Below are 21,501 nucleotides of genomic sequence, written 5' to 3' on the forward strand. Positions count from 1 at the left end.
CTCAATTTACTCCCCGAATGCCTAGGACAGACTTCTCAGCAGTGCTCTGAGGGTGAGAGGGGAGAAAGTGGGGTAGCTGGCCTGGTTCAATAGGGATTGGCTACGCATCCACTAACAGCACACATTTTACACCCTCAGGAGTGCGGAGTTAGCTGGTTGTGGCGGCACAGAGCCAAGAACACAGGGACCGTCTTCATTTTCCAGTTATATTTTATTTCCTTCTTTATCTTACTGCATGGCTTTCATTTCTACAGAAATAGGCATGAATATAAAAGGTGAGCCATTTGCAGGAAGCCTAGTGTTTTAGAAAAATTTTGGGTGTTAGGAAGAAGTATGTAGACAAGTTGAGGTATAAAGAGCATCATAGTATGCTGAAGGTAAAGAGATAAACTATTGATCATTGTGCCAATGAGAAAGATACTACATTATTACTTCTGAGCTACCTATACTGTATCACTGGGAGAGATAATCTCATCTTCAAGTTAGCTGATTTTCTGTCAGGCTTCTGAGAGGACTGAGTTGGGACTGAAGCCTCCACAGGGAAGTTGACTTGTGGACAGAGTGGGTAGAAGATGGATCCTCATAGGCCTACAGATATGTGCTGTGGTGTGAGTTCAGACTCTTCTTTGGAGATAATGTTATTCAGAAATACCCCTGAGATCTCTGGCTTTGAGTGTTTTTTTCACTCATCTCTCACACGGTGTGACATTCTGTGAATCTTTCAATCTACCACGATTTATTTTTGTGAAATATGAATCTTTTGTTAATCTTCAACCAACAATTATCCAGACTAATCAAGCATAATACATTAATTCTCCGCTGTATGGTAGCTTCTCTCTGAAGCACTTGAAAATAGGTATGAACTTGGAACTCTGTCATGATAGACCTAAAATTGTAATGAATAATCATTAATAATTTAAATTGATCATCATTTTAAAAAAAGAGAAAAAGTGCTTAACAAGAGTGAAAGAAATTTCGTGTAAATATGGCTAAATGTCTTTAGGTATCTATAATCCACTGTGGGGTTGTTTCTAGTCAGTACAAGTCTGATCTTCACCTGAAGGCACACACTACAACTGCAAAGAACCCATAGGAAAGAACATCTATAGAAAAGGACATATGAGCTGAAGAGGACTTCCAGGAAAAAGGAGCATCAGTGAGGAGACTGCCAGGAGATAGAGAGCTCAGGAGCCCTGTTAGCTGATGCTGTTGTTTGTATTGTAAAACAAAGCAATAAAGTAATAGTGATGAGAACTCTGATTTCTTATTCCTGTGAAACTATTTTCTAAAATTGTTGTAGCTGAAAAGTACATGTATTTATGACCTCAATTTCTTATAAGTGTGTGCACAACTTACGTGCTTGCTCTACTGGAAAGCCATTGGTACAAATGCTGAGCCTGTTTAGCTTTCCTGAGGCCCTAAGGGTTTTCTTTCAAACTGTAGTTGCTTTAGCAGACTCCAGTTTCTTAATACAGTTACAAGGCTGAAGTACTCAGCTCTTAGAGACCGGGTTCTTTTGGTGCCTACCATGTGATCCTACTTGTGGATAGTCCGTGTCTCAACAGGTGGCAACTTGGAAGCCAGTAACAAAGTCTTTCCTTATGGTCTTAAAGGGAGTGTCTCATATAATACAAGGTTTCCTCAGAAGAACATCTCTTCACCATTTTTATTTAATATGGGAAGGTACATCTCAAGAATAACATTCTCTTAGAAATAAGTCTCAGTTCCCACTGACATTGATAGGAAGGGATTAAGCAGTGTTCAGGACTCAATGAGCCAGGAAGTATTAACATAGATTAGCATGGGTATGTCACATGGAGTACCTATGGAAAATACATCAAAACTCTCTTTCTTTAGCATTCACTAAAACAAACACAGCAGCTCTCCATTGGTATCAAATTGTTCCAGGTCAAATGTTATATAGTAGATGTCTTGAGTTTACCTTGAACAATGTAGCACCTTGGCATTACATTATTTAATTTTGCAAACCACATTAAAAATATTCAGTGGGCTAGGCATGATGACACATGCCTGTAATCCCATCACTCAGGGAGGCAGCAGCAGGCAGATCTCTCTGAGTTTGAGCCAGCCTGGTCTACAAAGAGAGTCTAAGACAGCTAAGGCTATACAGAAAAACCCCGTCTCAGGAAACCAAGAAAGAAAAAAAAAAAAAAAGACAAAGTATTCAACAGACAATTATGACATCCTGGAAGAAGAGGAACAGGATGTTAATTGGAAAACAGTTGTCAACAAATGTAAAGAAATATCATGAGAGTTAAAACCAGTTGACTGATGACTTAGACCACATAGTTAAAGCTCGTATTATAAAAGGGAAGGTAGGCATTTCCGTGGTCAGAATTCACATTTTGGGGGCATGTGTCAGAAGCATCCAGGTCAGTGCACAGCTTGCCTATGATGAGGCCAAGCAATGGCTCTCTCTGCTATTCTTTCTGAGATCCTTATAATTTAGCCACATTATTAATTGCTTAGTTTTCAACTAAAAAACTGCAGAATCAAATATATTCTGAGTGGACCCTTTCTGCCACCAGTACATCCATGGGATCTTGTTTATAGAAAATGAGTGAAAATCTGCTTCTCTCACTTTTAGCTCTCAATTATGTGAACAGCAACCATCCAATGAAGAATAACATTTGTGTTGAGTAGCACTTTTTAAAAAATTAATTTCTGTATGTACTTATTAACAGCTTAAGAAATTCATATTCAGTATCAGAAATTTTGCAAAATAAGAAATAATGACTATAAAAACAATTTGATATAATCATTAAAACAAGTTCATGTTGAGTAAATTTTAGATTCTTTATTATTATATAGTTTCAGATTCTGAAAGGAATCTGAATATTGGAATATTTTTCTTGTGCTATTATCTGTTGTGATAAACTATGTATTGTTGTCACAGGTTTTTAGGAGTCTATACTGTAGCAGTCATCACATATTTTTTTATTCCATTGCTTCTCACAGTCTCCAGGCTTTACTCTTCCAAATGTAGCTATTGTAAGGACCTTGCACATCAATGCGCTCTTACTCCATGTGTGCTTCTGCATGGGTCAGATCCAAATAACAGCGTTATGTCTCTCTTCAGTACTCTCAAGTAATGAGAATGATTTCGGGAATGACTGCACAGTTTCTGCTTGTGAACTTACAGTGTTTTTCCTGCTCAGGGCAACTTCTCAACAGCGAATGTTGCTGGCAGGAGCAAATATCACAGATTGACACATCGCAGGTCCTCTTTACTAGAAACAGAATATGTGAGATTAGTAAAAAATGTTTACCATAACTTCTCCTTCCAGACTTCTGACCGCATAGACTAAAGTATCTAATGAAGTCAACCCCTGCCCACTCCCCCATCCCGCAAACACACACAACTCTCCCGCCCTTTTCTCTTCTTTGATCCCATTTTTACTTTTGGTTTTGTTTTGTTTTATGTTGTTGTTTTGGTTCTAGCCATGGTGTGTATGTGTGTGAGTGTGTGTGTATGTGTGTGTTTGTGTGTGTTTTAGAATGGTAGCCAATGATTGCTAACAATTTCCACAATGTTCTCACTTCTCAGTGATTTCCTTCTCTAGCACATGAAAATGAAAACTGAGAATTTGAAATTTTTCAAAGAAGCCCCTGTTGTAGTATCATTCTTACTGTTAAATATCAGAAGTGAGACTTGGTGGGACCTTAAAGAGAGTAGTCCCTAAAGCTTTTCCCTATTAAAGGGTTAATGCATGAAGAGTGTCATAGATACATGGACTCCAGTCATGGACACTGGTGTGTTTCATAAGTCAGCTCCTGATTCTTTACCATAGGAGCCACTCTCATTGCGTGACTCCCTTTGCTCCTTGAACTTCTGCTGATCTTACCAGCAGGAAAGCTTTTGCCAGAGTCTTACTCGACCTTGAGTCCTTCATTTATATTGAACTACCTCAACCCAGGCTCAAACTACCTCACTCTCTTTTCTAATTTTTGACAATTATCATCTTTTATAAAACATTAATAGATTTATTTAATGGTTTATCAGTTACTTATGAACTACAGAAGAATATAAGCTCTGTAAGTGATTGTTTTATGTGGTTGAGAACTCTATTACAAGACACTAAAATGTCGTCAATGTGATAGATCAGCAGTCAAATAACAAATTATGAAATTAATGAATGAATGATTTAGGGAGAACCAGCCACTCTTATTTGCTGGTAAGACTTACAATTTTAGATATTTAGGTTGCTCATAAGTTAGTTTCATGATCATTGCCCAACCCCAGGTCAAGCTGACCATTGAAATAACAGGCACACCTTAGCAAATTAATATTTCACTTAGTACACTTTCACTGCAAGTGAGCATTTCATTGATTTATTCTATTTGTATATTTTATTAAGAATAAATTGTCTCGATAATATTAAAAGAAAATAGGATGCTTTCGGTTGTGGGAGGGGAGAATGAATGTGCTTATATTTATTTATTTATTTATTTATTTATTTATTTTTTCTGTAAACCTTCACTAGGGATAATAAAATCAACTTGCTGAGACATTCCTGCAGGACCTAGAAAATTTATTTCAAGAGCCCAGCAACTGGTCACTGCTATGCCAGTGATTTTGCTTCCAGCTTGTGCATTCTATAGTCAAGATTTTTCCAATTTAGTACCCAGCATGGGCAAGTCTTATACAACTTTGGATGTGATGTGAAAAAGAATCCCACTGTTCAGTAGAGAGGGCATGTCAGAACAGAGCCTACATTTCCCCCATTTTATTTTGTGTAATATGGTTTAGAACTATGGGAGGGAAAAGATAGACTTTTTTTTCTAATATCAAAGTGCTCACAATTTTCTACTTACTTTTCCCCCCTGGATCCCCTATAGCATTAGGTAGAATCCCCACTCCTATTACTTTCTTTTCTTGATCAAAGTTACGTCTTTATAGCCACTCCCTAATAAAAGCAACACAAGCCAGAAAGGCAGTCCAGATGCAGGACTTCATCTATCTTACATCACACTTAAACATATGAAATTATTCACACTTTCACCTAAATGGTTCAGGTATCTGTGAGCTAATGTTACAATAGTCAGATGCTCGTAATGAAGGTTGAGTCACTGTGCTCTTGAATTTTAGAGTTAGTAAGTCAGCCAACAAGAACTTTAGACCTCCACAAACCAAGGTTTTGAACAGGATGGCGGGAGCTGTACAGGCCCCCACAGTCACTGTGCAAAGGAAGAAGTAAGCAAATTTCAAGAATTTACTGATTGTGAGATCAGAAGACATGAGTTATGTGATGGCCTTTGAGCAAACAGTTTAGCTTCCAGGCTTTGCATTAAATATTAGCTCCCAAATATTGCTCAAGTGGATAAAGGTAGAGGCCACCGTGCTTTTAATAGCTACTGCTCTATGCGGTTTTCTATCTTATTTCATCCTTTTTAATTTTTTTTATTTTTTTTACTATTAATTACACTTTATTCATTTTGTATTCCCCCAGAAGCCTCTTCTTCCTCCCCTCCCGATCCTACCCTCCCTCCCCCTTCCTCATGCATGCCCCTCCCCAAGTCCACTGATAGGGGAGGTCCTCTTCTCCTTCCTTCTGATCTTAGTCGATCAGATTACATCAGGAGTGGCTGCATTGTCATCTTCTGTGGCCTGGTAGGGCTGCTCCCCACTCAGGGGGAGGTGATCAAAGAGCAGGCCAATCAGATTATGTCAGAGGCAGTCCCTCTTCCCATTACTATGTAACCCACTTGGATACTGAACTATCATGTGCTACATCTGTTCAGGGGTTCTAGGTTATCTCCATGAATAGTCCTTGGTTGGAGTATGAGTCTCTGGGAAGTTCCTTGTGTTCAAACTTTCTGGTTCTGTTGCTCTCCTTGTGTGGTTCCCATCCTCTACAGCTCTTACTGTTTCCCACTTCTTACATAAGATTCCATGCACTCTGCCCAACAGTTGGCCATCAAGCTCAGCATCTGCTTTGATAGTCTGCAGGGCAGAGGCTTTCAGAGGCCCTCTGTGGCATGTTCCTATGTTGTTTCCTATTTTCTTCTTCTTCTGATGTCCAACCTCTTTGCCTTTCAGGATGGTTCTTGTTGTTGTTGTTGTTAGTGGTGGTCTGTTTGTTTTTGAGAGAGGGCCACAGGAATCCCATCCAATGCTGATCTCACAATTTCTCTGCAGCCAAGAATTACTTTGAGATCCTGATGTACCCAACACCATGCCTCACATGCTGGGATTAAAGCAACCCATCACACACAGCTATTGAGATGATCATTTATTCCTGTGTCTCAATGTAAAGTTGATTTTTTTAAATGTTTTTTTCTTCTTCTTAATGCAATTTATTCAGGAACCTTGAACAATCTTCTGACCCTGGGGAAAGCCAGCCCACAGCTTAAATAGCCTCTGGGTAGCCAACCCCAGCGTGTCACGTGGGCAATGCAGATAGGTCCACATACATGGAAGCAAGCCAGATCCTCAGCCTTAGCCAAATATGGAGTTGTTTGTGACAGAGAGCACTCACCATCGGGAAGGTGGAAGGTGGAAACCAGCTCCATCTTTAAGGCGTGGCATTACACAGCTCTCTACAGTTCACCCTTTTTGTTTTAGATGCATCAGGCAAGAGTAGAGGTCTGATCTCTGATATTAGAAATAAATTGGGACTTTGTACTGATGTTCATTTAGGTGTCCTCCACCCAAAGATCATCAGACCTGTCCGATACCTTTTTCTCAGAGGCGGGACCTGGGGCATCAACCCACATGCAATCAGACATGCTCTTCTCTGGGTCCAAAGCGGCTGACCCTGAGTGCAGTGCTTAGCCTTGCATCCTGAGCGTATCATTTTAGCTTTTGATGGTAGCCAACCATGCTTGGGGAGATTGTCCTGCTTCAATGGCTGTAAAGGCCTGAATGATCATGGCTGCATTACACTGTTTTGAAACTCTAATCTTGCATGTACACCACAGGCAAACCAAGGAGACCAACACCAGAAGGCCTGCTAACGCTCCCATGCCCGCCCATTCCTTCAGATGATTCATGGCTGCAGCAATCCATGATGATAATCCTGTGGCTAGTCCTGTGTCCACTCTGGTAGAATTTTCCGTAACAATGGCCACTCTCAGCTGCTCCATCATAGTATTGTATTTTTTTATTTATTACAATTTGCTCACTTTATATCCTGGCTGTAGCCCCCTCCCTTGTCTCCTCCCAGTCCCACCCTTCTTCCCTTTTTTCCCTCTATGCCTCTCCCCTAGTCAACAGATAGGGGAGGTCCTCCTCCCCTTCTATCATGTCTCTTCAGGACTGGCTGCATTGTCTTCCTCTCAAGTTGAGTTTTTTTAAGGCACAGGAGACTAAAATAAAAAAAAAATAAATAAATAAATAAAAATAAGATGACAGTTCTCAGCTGGAGAGCTGATTAAGACAGACTTTCTTTTCTGGTTGGATTTTTTTCTTCCTTTGTATGTGTCAGTAAATTTATGTGGGTCACACAAATGTGGTAAGGTAATAGAAATATAGTTTCTTTTTAAAGTTTAACTATAGAACATGAGATGTAATGCAAATAATTATTTAGAAACATGGCAATATGTCCCTTGAAGCATGGAGAAAACTTCTTTTTCGATAAAGTTTAATAAGATAAGTAAATAAAAACCTTTTACATTTATTCAAGATGAGCAATAAAATACAGTCTTATTGACAAGGCATCAAAGAAGTAATTCAGGGTGCATTTTCCTTAGTATGGGTTATATCTCATTCAATGCACTAGCCTCGAAGAGTGAGAAAAATCTCCACATTTTGTATAGGTAGCCTTACTTCTTTAACTGAAATCACTCACCCTCCTAACAAAACAGTCAGCATCCTCCACCCCAGTGTACTGCGGCCCATTTGGAGCTAATGTTCTGCCACTGTGTCCAACAGGGAAGCTTTGATATTGTTTTCTCTCATTTTACGATGCAGCCACACAGTATGAAGATATTCCTGAAATCACTGAAGCAGCATGAATAGAAAATGAAGATTCCTTTCCACCTTCTCTTATCTCGAGATGTCTTAAAACAAAGATTTTAATAATTATCATACACTTTGTAATTTTTTTCTGTCATCTTTGCTTTGGAGATCACATTTGTTCAACTGCTTCCAAGTGATTCTCTGGTATGTGATCCCTAAATAGTTATGAATGTTCTCAGATTTGTTAACTGAATAAATACTTTCTGACAAATGGGGAGTTTATCACAAACCACTATTTAAGTTGAAATAGCATAAAATTAAATAAAAGGATGTAATGACATAAAGAAATTACCACTAATAGGGGAGGTTCTCCTCTCCTTTCTGATCTTAGTCTGTCAGTTCACATCAAAAGTGGCTGTATTGTCCTCTACTGTGGCCTGGTAAGGCTGCTCCCCCCCCCCAGAGGGAGGTGATCAAAGAGCAGGCCAATCAGATTATGTCAGAGGCAGTCCCTCTTCACATTACTATGTAACCCAATTGGACTCTGAACTGCCCTGGGCTACATCTGTGCAGGGGTTCTAGGTTATCTCCATGAATAGTCCTTGGTTGGAGTATGAGTCTCTGGGAAGTTCCCTATGTTCAAATTTTCTTGTTCTGTTGCTCTCCTTGTGGAGACCCTGTCCTCTCCAGCTCCTACTATGCCTTAAAGATGGAGCTGGTTTCTGCCTTCCACCTTCCCGATGGTGAGTGCTCTCTGTCACGAACAACTCCACATTTGGCTAAGGCCGAGGATCTGGCTTGCTTCCATGTATGTGGACCTATCTGCATTGCCCCCGTGGCACGCCTGGGTTGGCTACCCAGAGGCTATTTAAGCTGTGGGCTGGCTTTCCCTGGGGTCCGAGGATTGTTCAATGTTCCTGAATAAACTGCATTGAAAAAAAAAAAAAAAAAAAAAAAGAAATTACCAGTAATCTCTCAACCTGATAAAACCTAACTAACTTGCCTCTAACTATTCATATATCAAGAAAAACATAATGTATTTTAAGAGTTTAAGGGGATCTTGCAGGATATAATGTTTTCTAGGTCATTTTGCACAGCGCTTCCTTTGAACCAGAGAACACTTTACTTAAAAGGGTTTGGCTTCAGCTTCCCTGTAGAAGTTAAGTTTTATCTTGACATGTTGGATTGCATATAAAGTTTTAAGGAAACTTGTTCTTGCAATGCTATTTTTGGAAGAAATATAGACAATGTAGTGATAATCCTTACATTAATTGTTCTTTACGGTGAGAATCTGATCTATAAATTATTAGTTTTAAAATTCTGAAAGGACATATCTACTAGAATAGGCAGAAGAAACACTGTTCTCATCTCTCTTTCCACTAAAAATTGTCTTAAAATTATAGTATTACAATTAGTCTCAATTTTATCTTGCATAAACACTTCTATAAAAAAATTAAAAAAACACTTCTATATGTTTTGAGAGATACAGGTTTTGAATATCTAAAAATCCATTCATATATTCTTTCATGAATATGAATCTATTACTAAAACTTTATGCAGTCCAATTTTATTATTCTTGTATGTGTATGTAGTAATATATTTGAAGATTACTGAAATATTTACTCCACTATGACGTTTAGAGATTATTTGATTTTTTCAAATAATAGTAATCCTTCTCATAAATAAATCATCTGTTTGCAATTAACATTTTTGTTTTTAAATTGTTCCACTGATGTTTCATGTTGAAGTGCTTATTGAGCATGGAATCAAAGAGTAAAATTTGTGAGTGGCAATTCTTTTTAAATTAAAGTGCAATATGATGAAGCCAATTAAATAGAAATGAGCCATCTCTACATGACATTGATAGGAGATGGTTTTAAAATGGTATCTGCAATTTTAGTACCACTTGCAATATATTCCCTTTTATTATATTAAAATGAATGTTAATTTTGCTTGGATATTTAAGCTATTAGATCTTTTTTTTCAGATGCTTTAATTTCTCAGTGATCGACCTATAATGTGTAGCTGAGTAATTGAGAAAACCAATATAGACTAGTTATTAAGCCTCAGAAGCCAACAACTATCATTTCAAAATGGTCCTACATGTTATCAAATAGTATTCAGAGAGGAATTTCTCGCCCCATGGTTTTTCATTCATGTTAAACTTAGGGTCTACCCACATACACATATAAGAACCCTCAGTCTCTTCTTTGTAAAGACATTGGCTGTGGAAAATCGTAGGCCCTGGCAGCATATCCAGCAGCTTAGTTTCAACACTGCTTCCACAAATTGTCCACAGGAAGAATCTTTCTCCTCTCATTAAATAGTGTCTAGGTGCAGTGCAAAAAAAGAGAGAGAGAAAAGATATTTTCATTATGCCCTTTCCTAAGTGTCCCTCATGCAGATGTTAATATTTTATACAATTTTCTTTAACCAATAATTGGCAATAAAGACAAAATAATTTACTGTTTCAAGATTCCTCAGTGTTAAGTAATTAAACCATTATCAAGCATGGAGCACAGGACAATGGCAAACTTTCAGATGAATTAATTTGATGGAAGACCAGCTGAGTAATTGGAGTACAATTACAGGCAGTTTAGTTCCATCATCACCTTCATATATAATTAAATTCAATTGGTTGATACAGCTTCTATTTTTATGAGGGCACTTCCCAGCTTTCTGTACCCCACTGTGACTTTGGATCCAGGCCAATCAATTATTAGTCATTTTCTTTCAAATGGAAATGCTGTGGCATAGTCTTATCATCCATCATGCTCTTGCTTTAAAATCTCTCTGTGAGTTGTGGCAGAAGAGAGTCTATTTGAATCTATGTAGGTGAGTGATCATATAGGCTGCAATATACTAAGCTGACTACCAACAGGTCAAGGCTACAGGAATTTGAGGCTGTGCAAGTGAAATGTTGTCTGAATCACTGCATTACAAATGACCATGCTGGCTCTTTGATCACCTCCCCCTGAGGGGGGAGCAGCCTTCCCAGGCCACAGACAAAGCCAGTCCTGATGAGACCTGATAGGGTAATGTCAGAGGGAAGGGAGGAGGACATCCCCTATCAGTAGACTGGGGAGCAGCATGGGAGGAGAAGAGGAGGAGGGAGGGAACTAAAGCTGGGATACAAAGTGACTAAAATTGTAATTGATAAAAAGTAAATTTAAAAATCTTTGTTTCAAAAATAAAAATGTGACATAAAAAAACAAAAACAAACAAACAAACAAAAAAACTAAATGATAATGCATGCTTGGAATAGAAAGAAATAAATTTTGTTTTATTCTTTTGGAAAATTTCTTCAAGAAATTATTGTTCTTTTTATTTCTAGTTTGAGTTATTTTTCAGGAAAGGGACAGTTACTATAGTTTCATAAATATATACCATGTTGTTAAAGTATTCCTATATGTAAAATATAACATATATATTATACCTTACAGATTTGTCATGAGGTTTTGACATTTTTATATGTAAATATTTTCAATATCTAATATTACAGGTAAATTATTTTTGAGCATATAATTTATTGATATTTAGTTGTTTTACAAGTTTAATTTTACTGTTCAGAAAATGATCATGATAAAAATAATTCCCTTTTATTATATTAAAATGAATGTTAATTTTGCTTGGATATTTAAGCTATTAGATCTTCTTTTTCAGATGCTTTAATTTCTCAGTGATTGACCTATAATGTGTAGCTCAGTAATATGTTCTTAAACATGTTCTCAATGAAATATGTTCTTAAAATGAAAATATTTGGGGACAATAGGTTCATTTCTTTATCCATTTAACTTAATTGTCTAAATGAATCAAATGTGCTAAATAAAAATATATTAATTATAAATTATGTTATCAATAACAATTAGGTACAAAATACTAACAAACAGGCTGCTTTTGATCTTGCTACCAACAAGATATGTGTCCTCTATTACTTTAATCTTAGCAATAATTTGCCAGTGACAAAGTAGATTTCTCAAATAATAAACTCCTAAAGTGAACTAAATTCACTACAGAGAAAAAATTACTCCCATCCTCATCTAGGTAGAGAGAGAGAGACAGAGAGAGAGAGAGAGAGAGAGAGAGAGAGACAGAGAGAGGTCCTTCACAAAATCGGAGAAGCCAGAAAATGGACTTCGATACATTTAAAGGAATATTTTATTTTCTCCAATCAATGGAGGTTATTGATATTAAAGGATTTCTCTTATAGTCTTGTGCCTTCAGTTTGAAAGACTGTTTTAGCTGGAGTTTCAATTTATTATCTTTTTTAAATTTCAGTTTTCTTTAGTTTAAAACACATCGTATTTTGGAAAGGATGGTAAAGTCTTCTGAGACACAAAACAGAATACAGAATGTTAGTAATTAACATTAAGCTCCAAGATGACAGAATTGGACAGTGAAAAGTATAAGAATGAAAAACAAACCATATATGTAGTTTATACATATTTGTAAAGCAAGCCTGTGGCTCGGTAGAATATGAAAATTTTTTCAAAAGTTCAAATGGAAGGAAAGTTCACCTTTAGTTTAACAATGGCATATCAAAAAGTTCATTTTTAAAGACTAAAAATTCAATTTATAACCTATCACCAGTAATAGCCACACCAAAAAATGTAGTTTCATTTTTAGTTAATGTTTCCATATAATTAATAATATATTCTATCTATTTTACAAAATGTACTAGATGACATATTTTTCACAGTAACAATAGTTACTACTTCTGATTTAATAACAAAATAATATTGGCATGACTTTTAATTTAAAAAATGTCCTAATAAATTAGTTTTTAAAAAGGTATGTCTCGTTACTTTACGTTTTATTATGTACATTATAAAATTATGGAATACTTTCAAAACATAACTGTAGCTAGTACCACGGGCAATAGATGATCACCAGTTGTAATAGCTCTTTAGGAATTAAACAAGGCTACATCAGCTTGCCTCAGTATCTTCCAATTGTTCATTCACCAAAGTCTTCCACTGAACCCTACGCTACTTAATTAAGAAGCATTCCTTTCTGCTTGTTAATATTCAGACATCAAAGTGAACCATGTACTATAGAACCCCAGATAAAGGCATCCAGGCAGATACCAGCAACTCAACTCACGGTTCCTGGTAGAACTGTGAATTCATTGCATGCCTACACCATTTATACAAAGGAGGATCAAGTAGACTTCATTCTGTCAATCAGGATGTGGTGAAGATGGGCAGGCAGGAGGATCACAAAAATGAGAAAGAACTCTTTTCTCAATTTAGTATTTGTAGCTCTTGTGGTAAACACTGACATAAAAACACAAGCTTCAGAGTTGAATTTGCCTATTCCTGAAACTATTTCAAAGTATTTTCAACAAAGCTCAGAAACTATGTGGACATTAACTCTTCCCCTTAAATCCTATACCTTGTGACTCCAAGTAAGCAGATTATGGCTTATCCAGAAAGGTATGTGTAAAGACTGAAACACTGACAAAAGAAAAGATTAACCAAATGTTTTATAAAAAGTGTAATTCATTTTTTCTTGAAAAATAAATATTGTGTTTCTTGTACTTACATAGTTTAGAATCCAAAAACGTATTAGAATAGTTAATTGCAATTAGCTTAAAGACAGGAATTTGAACTTTGAAAGGTTAATGGTTACATAATTGTTTAGTCACAAAACTCAGTCTCATAATCAAATATTTACAAATAGCATTAATTCTTCTATAGGATGAGTAATTTCAAATTTTATAATTTATGCTTTATTTTAATTTTACATTGTGTTGCGTAACATTACTATTCCTAGTCACATCTTAAAGTAGTACAGTCTGTGTCTCTGACATGAACTCAGTGGCTGGCTCTTTGACCGCCTCCCCCTGCTGCAGGAGCAGTCTTACCAGTCCACAGAGGAGGACAAAGCAGCCAGTCCTGATGAGACCTGATAAGCTAGGGTCAGATGGAAGGGGAGGAGGACCTCCCTATCCGTGGACTTGGAGAGGGACAGGGAGGAGCTGACAGAGGGAGAGTGGGATCGGGAGGGAATAAGAAAGGGGGCTACAGCTGGGATACAAAGTGAATAAACTGTAATTATTATAAAAAATAAAATTTACCTGCAAATTTCATGATTTCCTCCTTTTTGATTGCTGAGTAGTATTCCATTGTGTAAAAATACCACAATTTCTGTATCCATTCCTCCGTTGATGGACATCTGGGTTGTTTCCAGGTTCTGGCTATTACAAATAAAGCTGCTACAAACATGGTTGAGCAACTGTCCTTATTGTGTACTTGAGCAAATTTTGGGTATATGCCTAGCAGTGGTATAGCTGGGTCTTGAGGAAGGGCTATTCCTAATTGTCTGAGAAAGCGCCAGATTGACTTCCAAAGTGGTTGTACCAGATTACATTCCCACCAGCAGTGGAGGAGGGTTCTCCTTTCTCCACAACCTCTCCAACATGTGTTGTCATTTGTGTTTTTCATCTTGGCCATTCTGATGGGTGTAAGGTGAAATCTTAGGGTTATTTTGATTTGCATTTCCCTAATGGCTAGTGAGGTTGATGGTGGGATCTAGAAAAGGTCATTCTGAGTGAAGTATCCCAGAAGGAGAAAGACAAACATGGAATATACTCGCTTATATAGACCGAAAAGATATGGTAAACATAATGAAATCTTTACACCTAAAGAAGATAATCAAGAAAGCAGACATGGGGTATGATGATCTATCCTCATTTAGAAAGACAAATGGGATATGCGTTGAACGTATGACAGGAGTCTACCGCAGAAAGCATCTGAAAGACTCTACCTAGCAGTGCTCCAAAATAAATACTAAGACTCACAACCAAACCTTCTGCAGAGTGCAGGGAATCATATGAAAGAAGGGGAGTTTGATGTGGAAAGGATAGGAGCTCCACAAGGACCAAACGTATCTGGGCACAGGGTCTTTTCTGAGATGGACACCCAACCAAAGACCATGAGAGGATAAAACCTAGAACCTCTGCTCAGATGTGACCCGTGATAGCTCAGTAATCAATTGGTTTCCCTTAGTAAGGGGAACAAAGACTATTTCTAGCAGGAACTCAATGACTGGCTCTTTGACCTCCCCACCTCCCAAGGGAGGACCAGTACTGTTAGGCCACAGTGGAGGACTTTGCAGCCAGTCCTGAAAATACCTAACAAAAGGGAGTCATATGAAAGGGGAGAAGGTCCTCCCCTACTAGTGGACTTGGAAAGGGGCAGGGAGGAGATGAGGGAGGGAGGGTGGGAATGGGGAGGGAATGAGGGATACAACTGGGATACAGAATTAACAAAATGTAACTAATGAGAAAAATAAAATTATGGAAAAGAAAAAAAAACAAAAAAACAAAAAACAAAATGAAAAAAAAAAAATAAAATTTAATTTAAAAATGCTAAAATGAAGCAAAGAGCCAAAAAATTAAATAAAATGATAGTACAGTACTGTCTAAATTTTCGATAAATTTTTAAAAATATCTAGGGTACTCCATTTTACATGTAATCTGTCATATTCTCTAAACCGTTTTGCGGGAGGACTGGAAAATTACAAAAATGACAAAAAAACAAATATGTTGGAGAGCAAAATATTTTCATGCTATTTTTAGAATACTTCGTCATTTCCACAATAATTGCCTTTTCCTCCTCCTATAAGAAGCAGCAAAAACAAAAGATGATGAGGGGTTTTGGGCAAATTGGACAAACTCCGTTTACATCTCAACAAAGATAAGAGAGCAGTGTCTGCACTACAAAAACACGCACAATTCAAAACACCAGGAAGGGAAAGGTAGGCTGTGAGTTTGACCGCTCGTCCTCAGGGCACGCCTGAGGTCACGCAAATGGAGCCTTGATGGGGCAGTCTTTGTCCTGTCTGGGAACAGCTGTCAGGTGAGCCTCTGCGTAAACAAACCTCTCTTGACCAGGGTACCCCAAGCCCCATCCATGAACACTTCCCTCTGCATAAAGTGCAAATCAATGGAGGCCAGAAATGGTTAAAATAGTGATGGTACTTCCACCTACGAAATAAACCAATTCAATCCCAATTAATATAAACAGACAGAGGCAGGTTTATTTGGTTCGTTACCCTCAGGGGAGGAGAGACTGGAGACTGTCACAGGCAGACTATGGTGGGGGAAGTTTTTTTTTTGTTTTTGTTTTTTTTTTTTTTTTTTCAATGCAGTTTATTCAGGAACCTTGAACAATCCTCGGACCCTGGGGAAAGCCAGCCCACAGCTTAAATAGCCTCTGGGTAGCCAACCCCGGCATGCCACATAGGCAATGCAGATAGGTCCACATACATGGAAGCAAGCCAGAACCTCAGCCTTAGCCAAATATGGAGCTGTTTGTGACAGAGAGCACTCACCATGAGGAAGGTAGAAGCCGGAAACCAGCTCCTTCTTTAAGGCTCGGCAATACGCAGCTCTCTACAGTTCCCCCTTTTTGTTTTAGATGCATCAGGCAAGAGTAGAGGTCTGATCTCTGATATTAGAAATAAATTGGGACTTTGTACTGATGTTCATTTAGGTGTCCTCCACCCAAAGATCATCAGACCTGTCCGATACCTTTTTCTCAGAGGAGGGACCTGGGGCATCAATCCGCATGCAATCAGACATGCTCTTCTCTGGGTCCAAAGCAGCTGACCCTGAGTGCAGTGCTTAGCCTTGCATCCTGAGCACAACATTTTAGCTTTAATGGTAGCCAACCATGCTTGGGGAGACTGTCCTGCTTCAATGGCTGTAAAGGCCTGAATGATCATGGCTGCATCACACTGTTGTGAGACTCTAATCTTGCATATATACCACAGGCAAAACAAGGAGACCAACACCAGAAGGCCTGCTAAAGCTCCCATGCCTGCCCATTCCTTCAGATGATTCATGGCTGCAGCAATCCATGATGATAATCCTGTGGCTAGTCCTGTGTCCACTCTGGTAGAATTTACCGTGACAATGGCCATTCTCAGCTGCTCCATCGTAGTATCGAATTCTCCAGTCTAATTACCTAAAATATAGCTAGACAATTGTTTAGACAGATTTGCAGCACAGGGAAAATTCTCATGTTGTATGCTAGTGACTCAAAGTCCAGCATACTTTCATTGACAGCCAAGTTGAGCGATTTGCCATAGGGTATCAATTTGCTCCTGCATGAGGTCAATCCTCTGATTGAACACCATCAAGCCTCCTTTTAGTTGAGCATTAATTCCTTTTTGTACATCTAAGGCATGAGCTACATTGGCTAAAAGGTTATTCAGGGTCTGAGCAGTCTGCATAGTATGCCTCCTGGCTAATGCCCTGGTGGTAGCTCCAACAGCCGCCAATGAGATGGCAGTAACAATGGTGGCTGTAATTCCAAGATCCCTTTTTTGTCTGAAGAGAGTTATAGCATGAGGGGCATCAACGGGCACAGGCACCCAGCGAGGCATGCGAGTAACCAGCTAGTAAATTCACTAGCATTCCAGCATTGGGCAAAAAAAGCAAGTATCATTACCACAACTACTTGGCTCTATCTGGCTAATAGTGAATAAAAATGGGGGATATAAACAAACAGGTGTGGGCTTATAGGAAATATTATCAGAAGCCTTAACCCCCTCGTTGGAACATCCTGCATCAGTTCTTAGGAGGTTTATCTACAGTGTCTATATGTGGTGTGCCCAACAAGTAGAACAGGGATTCAACCAAAGCTTTGGTTGAAAGAAAGTATGGATTGTATTTATGCAATTAAGATTTATGGGAATTTTTTGCATAATATTTTTATTGATTATCACTTCTCAGACCAGTACCCTAGGTCCACCCTTCATTTTCATGACCCTTCCCTCACAAACAAAAAACAAAACAAAACAAACAAACAAAATAAAACAAGGAAGAAGAGGAGGAGAAAAGAAAGAAAAAGAGGAAGAAGAAAAAGGAGGAAGAGGAGAAGTAGAAGAAGATGGAGAAACAAGACTAACAAAAAAAAAACAAATCTAATTTCTTTGCCCATATTCTCAGGGGAGCATGGTCAAACTCTTGGTAGCCAGCCTCTGAAAGAAAACTGAGTACTTACCCACCTTCATCCCAGCAGAAACCATCAGATGTGGAGAGCTACATTTCAGAATCCTTATCACTTCAGCATCCTTATTTTGACATGTCAAAAAATAGCTTTTTAACTAACATGCCAAAAATTGTATTCTTTAAATAATTGTAGTGTGTTTAATATTAGTTCTACCAAGGTACCTGCTTTGTAGAGAGGATGATATACCCTAAGAGAAAAGACAAGTGTGCCTTTGACAGCTAGCATACAGCCTTTCCTATATAGAAGCCTAGAAGGATGGCCCAATAGATAAAAATACTTCTTACGCAAAGATGAGAACCTGAGTTTGAATCCTAAGCATGGCTACTCAGGAAATACTCAGTCTGAGATATTCCAGTCCTGAAGGCATGGAAGGTATAGGACATGGCTCTTCACAGATACTGTGTAAGCACTTTGGGAGATAATCTTCTTTCCACATACCCTTGATGGTCTGAGAGTCTTCTTACAATTTAACTTAACCAAACATGGCCACAGGCACACCTGTAACACCTGTACTACAGCGGCTGAGATGGAGCACTACAGGAGCATTCTGGCCACAAGAGAAATTGCATGATCAGATAGAGATTTCTCTAGGTAGAATGAGGTCAAGAATGATAGGATAGGACACACATGTAAGTCCCTGTACTTACATTCACAAAAATGAGTATTGTACACTCAGGTAGTTATTTATATATTCATTTATTTTTGTTTGTTGGCTTGCATGTTTTTGTTTTCTTTTTTTGTTTGTTTGTTTTTTTGAGAAAAGGTTTTTCTGTGAAGCCCTGACTTTGTAGAAGAATCTGGCCTCAAATTCACAGAGGACCTATCTGCCTCTGCCTTCCAGAGTGCTAGAATTTCAGGGGTGCATCACCATGCCAGGTTTATTTATTGGTTTTTCAAGACAAGGTTTCTCTGTGAAGCCTTAGTTGTCCTGGAACTCACTGAGTTGTTCAGGCTGGACTCAAACTCAGAGATCCACCTACCTCTGCCTCAGGAGTGCTAGGATTAAGGGCATGCATCACCAATGCCCATCACACACACAGATTATTACATTACAGATATATACATATCATATTTTCATACTGTAATATTCAAAATACTTAAAAAAGAGTTTTATGTGCTAGAACAATGCCATCCTCTACAATCGAGAAAACAATGGTAAGAGCTATCCATGACACGCATTTAGTGTGCAGTACAATCCAGAAACCTGTAGAACACTAGCTTAAGAAGAGGTAGATAAAGGACTTTTCTTGCCTTCTTCCAAAGACTCAATCACAACAATATGTTTGTAAGTTCTTAATTCTCAGAATTGGTCTTGGCATGGAATCTCTACAGAGTAAACAAAAGAGTGAAGTGAATGTGTATCATTCAAGTTGCCCCCATGAGTTTTGAATTCTACTTTAGCCCTTTAACATTTGGCCTTTGAGTTTGTTTACTTCCATCAACATAATGTGCCTGTTTGTACAGAGTCCTTCAGGCTGAATTATCCAAGATTGCCTTGGATTTATTTTAAAGTCAAGTTGGATGTGTGCAGTTTTTGTGCATGGAAAAGAAACGCAAAGCCCCCTTCTGGCCTCATTCTCCAAAGAAGATAAAGGTTTTGTAGGTGAGGTTAAGATGAGCTGCTAGCTGTGTGAATGTTGACTTTTTACTCTTTATTTAGAACATCTTTTCAATACTCTTTGTACTTACACTTGAAAGTAGTGAGTGATTTCATTCAGTTCACGAGTTGAACCTACCTAGAGTGCTTTTAGCAAATACAGACTTTAGAGGTAGACTTGATTGAATGGATATAGAGGTGAGAGACATAGAGCAGTCAGAGAAAAGCTTTCTGAAAAGGGGGCTGGGTTTTCCATTTGGTGTTTGTTTGAACAACTCATTCAGTTTAGTATATTTAAAAGAAGGTTCTTAAGACACCAAATCCTTTAACTAATAAAATCCCATTGATAGATTTTTGTTGTTGCTTAATTTATGAGAACAAATCAACTTTAAAGAATGAGCAAGCTAATTAGAAGCTATGAAATATTAAATTTATAATCTCCTTAAGCCTTTTGAAATTATAGCCAGGTTTTCTACACCTGTCTTCTTAAATTTAACATTCTGTTTTCTACAAAGATATATTATGGTATGCTTATATGTCTTTCATTTTTTTCTTTCATTCATTCATTCTTTCTTTGTTTGTTTTTTCATTTAATGTTATTTCTCTCCCTCAGTCACAAAACTATATTTGTCTCCTTTGTTTTTCTTTGGAAGGAATAATGAGTGAGCCTGTTTGCCTTACTCTGGAAACCTAACTGTTTTAAACGTTGCTCTGGACATGGGTCTCCTAGCACTGTGACATCTACGGTTCAAGGGTTAAGCATTACTATTTCTACCTCATTTCCTCCTTTCGCTAGCAAGTGAATTCATTTATGCACTTGGCAGGCCGTAGACAATTGACTCTTCCTGGAAGGTTCATTAACAGGGAACAGCGGTCTAAGTCAGACTTTGTACAGAGGATACACTGAAGTTATTTTATGACTCAAGAAGTTGCAGGTTCATTTCTGTCCCTAAGACTTTGCATCTAGGGGGCAGATTATAAAACTGTTTGAGTCTCAGCTGATCATTCATTCATTGCTTTAAGTGGAAAGTAGTATCAGACTGAAAAATAGGGGAATTGGAATTGGGCAAACTTGCCTCTGAGTGTTGAGTCTATCACCTAAATAGTCTGTTATTGTGAGTAACGACAGTGTCATATGTTCCATTTTTCTATTTTATATGGATCATCTTGTGAAATCTTCATCAACCATATGACATGGAGAGCAAATATTTATGTTTATGAATAAGGTTGTCTTCAATCATCATTGTATTTTCCAAGAACTGTTATTTTCTAACGGTGAGAATACCTTCATTTCCATACGCTCTGCTTCCTTGTTATAATATAGAATCACCACACTAATTTCATGAGTTAAGATGTGTGTTTGTGAAGAGCAAATGACAGCTGTACACAAGTGGAATTTCCAAGCCTTGAGTGAGTACACATATTTGTAAATACTGAAAAATTTGCAAAAGTTATGAAATAAAATATTCGTGTGGAAGGCTGTGGAGAGTGACATTCATACAATGACAAATCACTTTGGGACAATTAGCAGCACAGGAATAGAATAATGGCAATGTAAATCCAAGTCCCAACTCTATTGTTTGCCTGCTGCATGTACCTGAGTAAAACAGGCATCCTTATCATCACTCACTCCTCATCTTGAAATAAGAAAATATTACTTTCCTGTAAACAATCTGTAAGGATCAATGACAGTTTATATAGGAATTCAGAGAGTCCTGACACAGTTATAAAAGCAGAAATAGTACTATGCAGTTTGTTGCATGCATGATGTGACAATCCAGACACTACATTAACCACTTTGTATGACTTAAATACTTTAGTCTTTTGCAAACAATGACTATTGACTGTCATCTCTATAGAAGAAAACTCAAACATAGAGACATACCATTTTGCCTGAGCCTATAGAAAAAGTGTGAACTGTGTTATAATGAGTGTGCCAAAAAAATAAAGTAAGTCCATAA

The sequence above is a fragment of the Meriones unguiculatus genome, chromosome 4, assembly GCF_030254825.1.
Source record: "Meriones unguiculatus strain TT.TT164.6M chromosome 4, Bangor_MerUng_6.1, whole genome shotgun sequence".
Lineage (NCBI taxonomy): Eukaryota > Metazoa > Chordata > Mammalia > Rodentia > Muridae > Meriones > Meriones unguiculatus.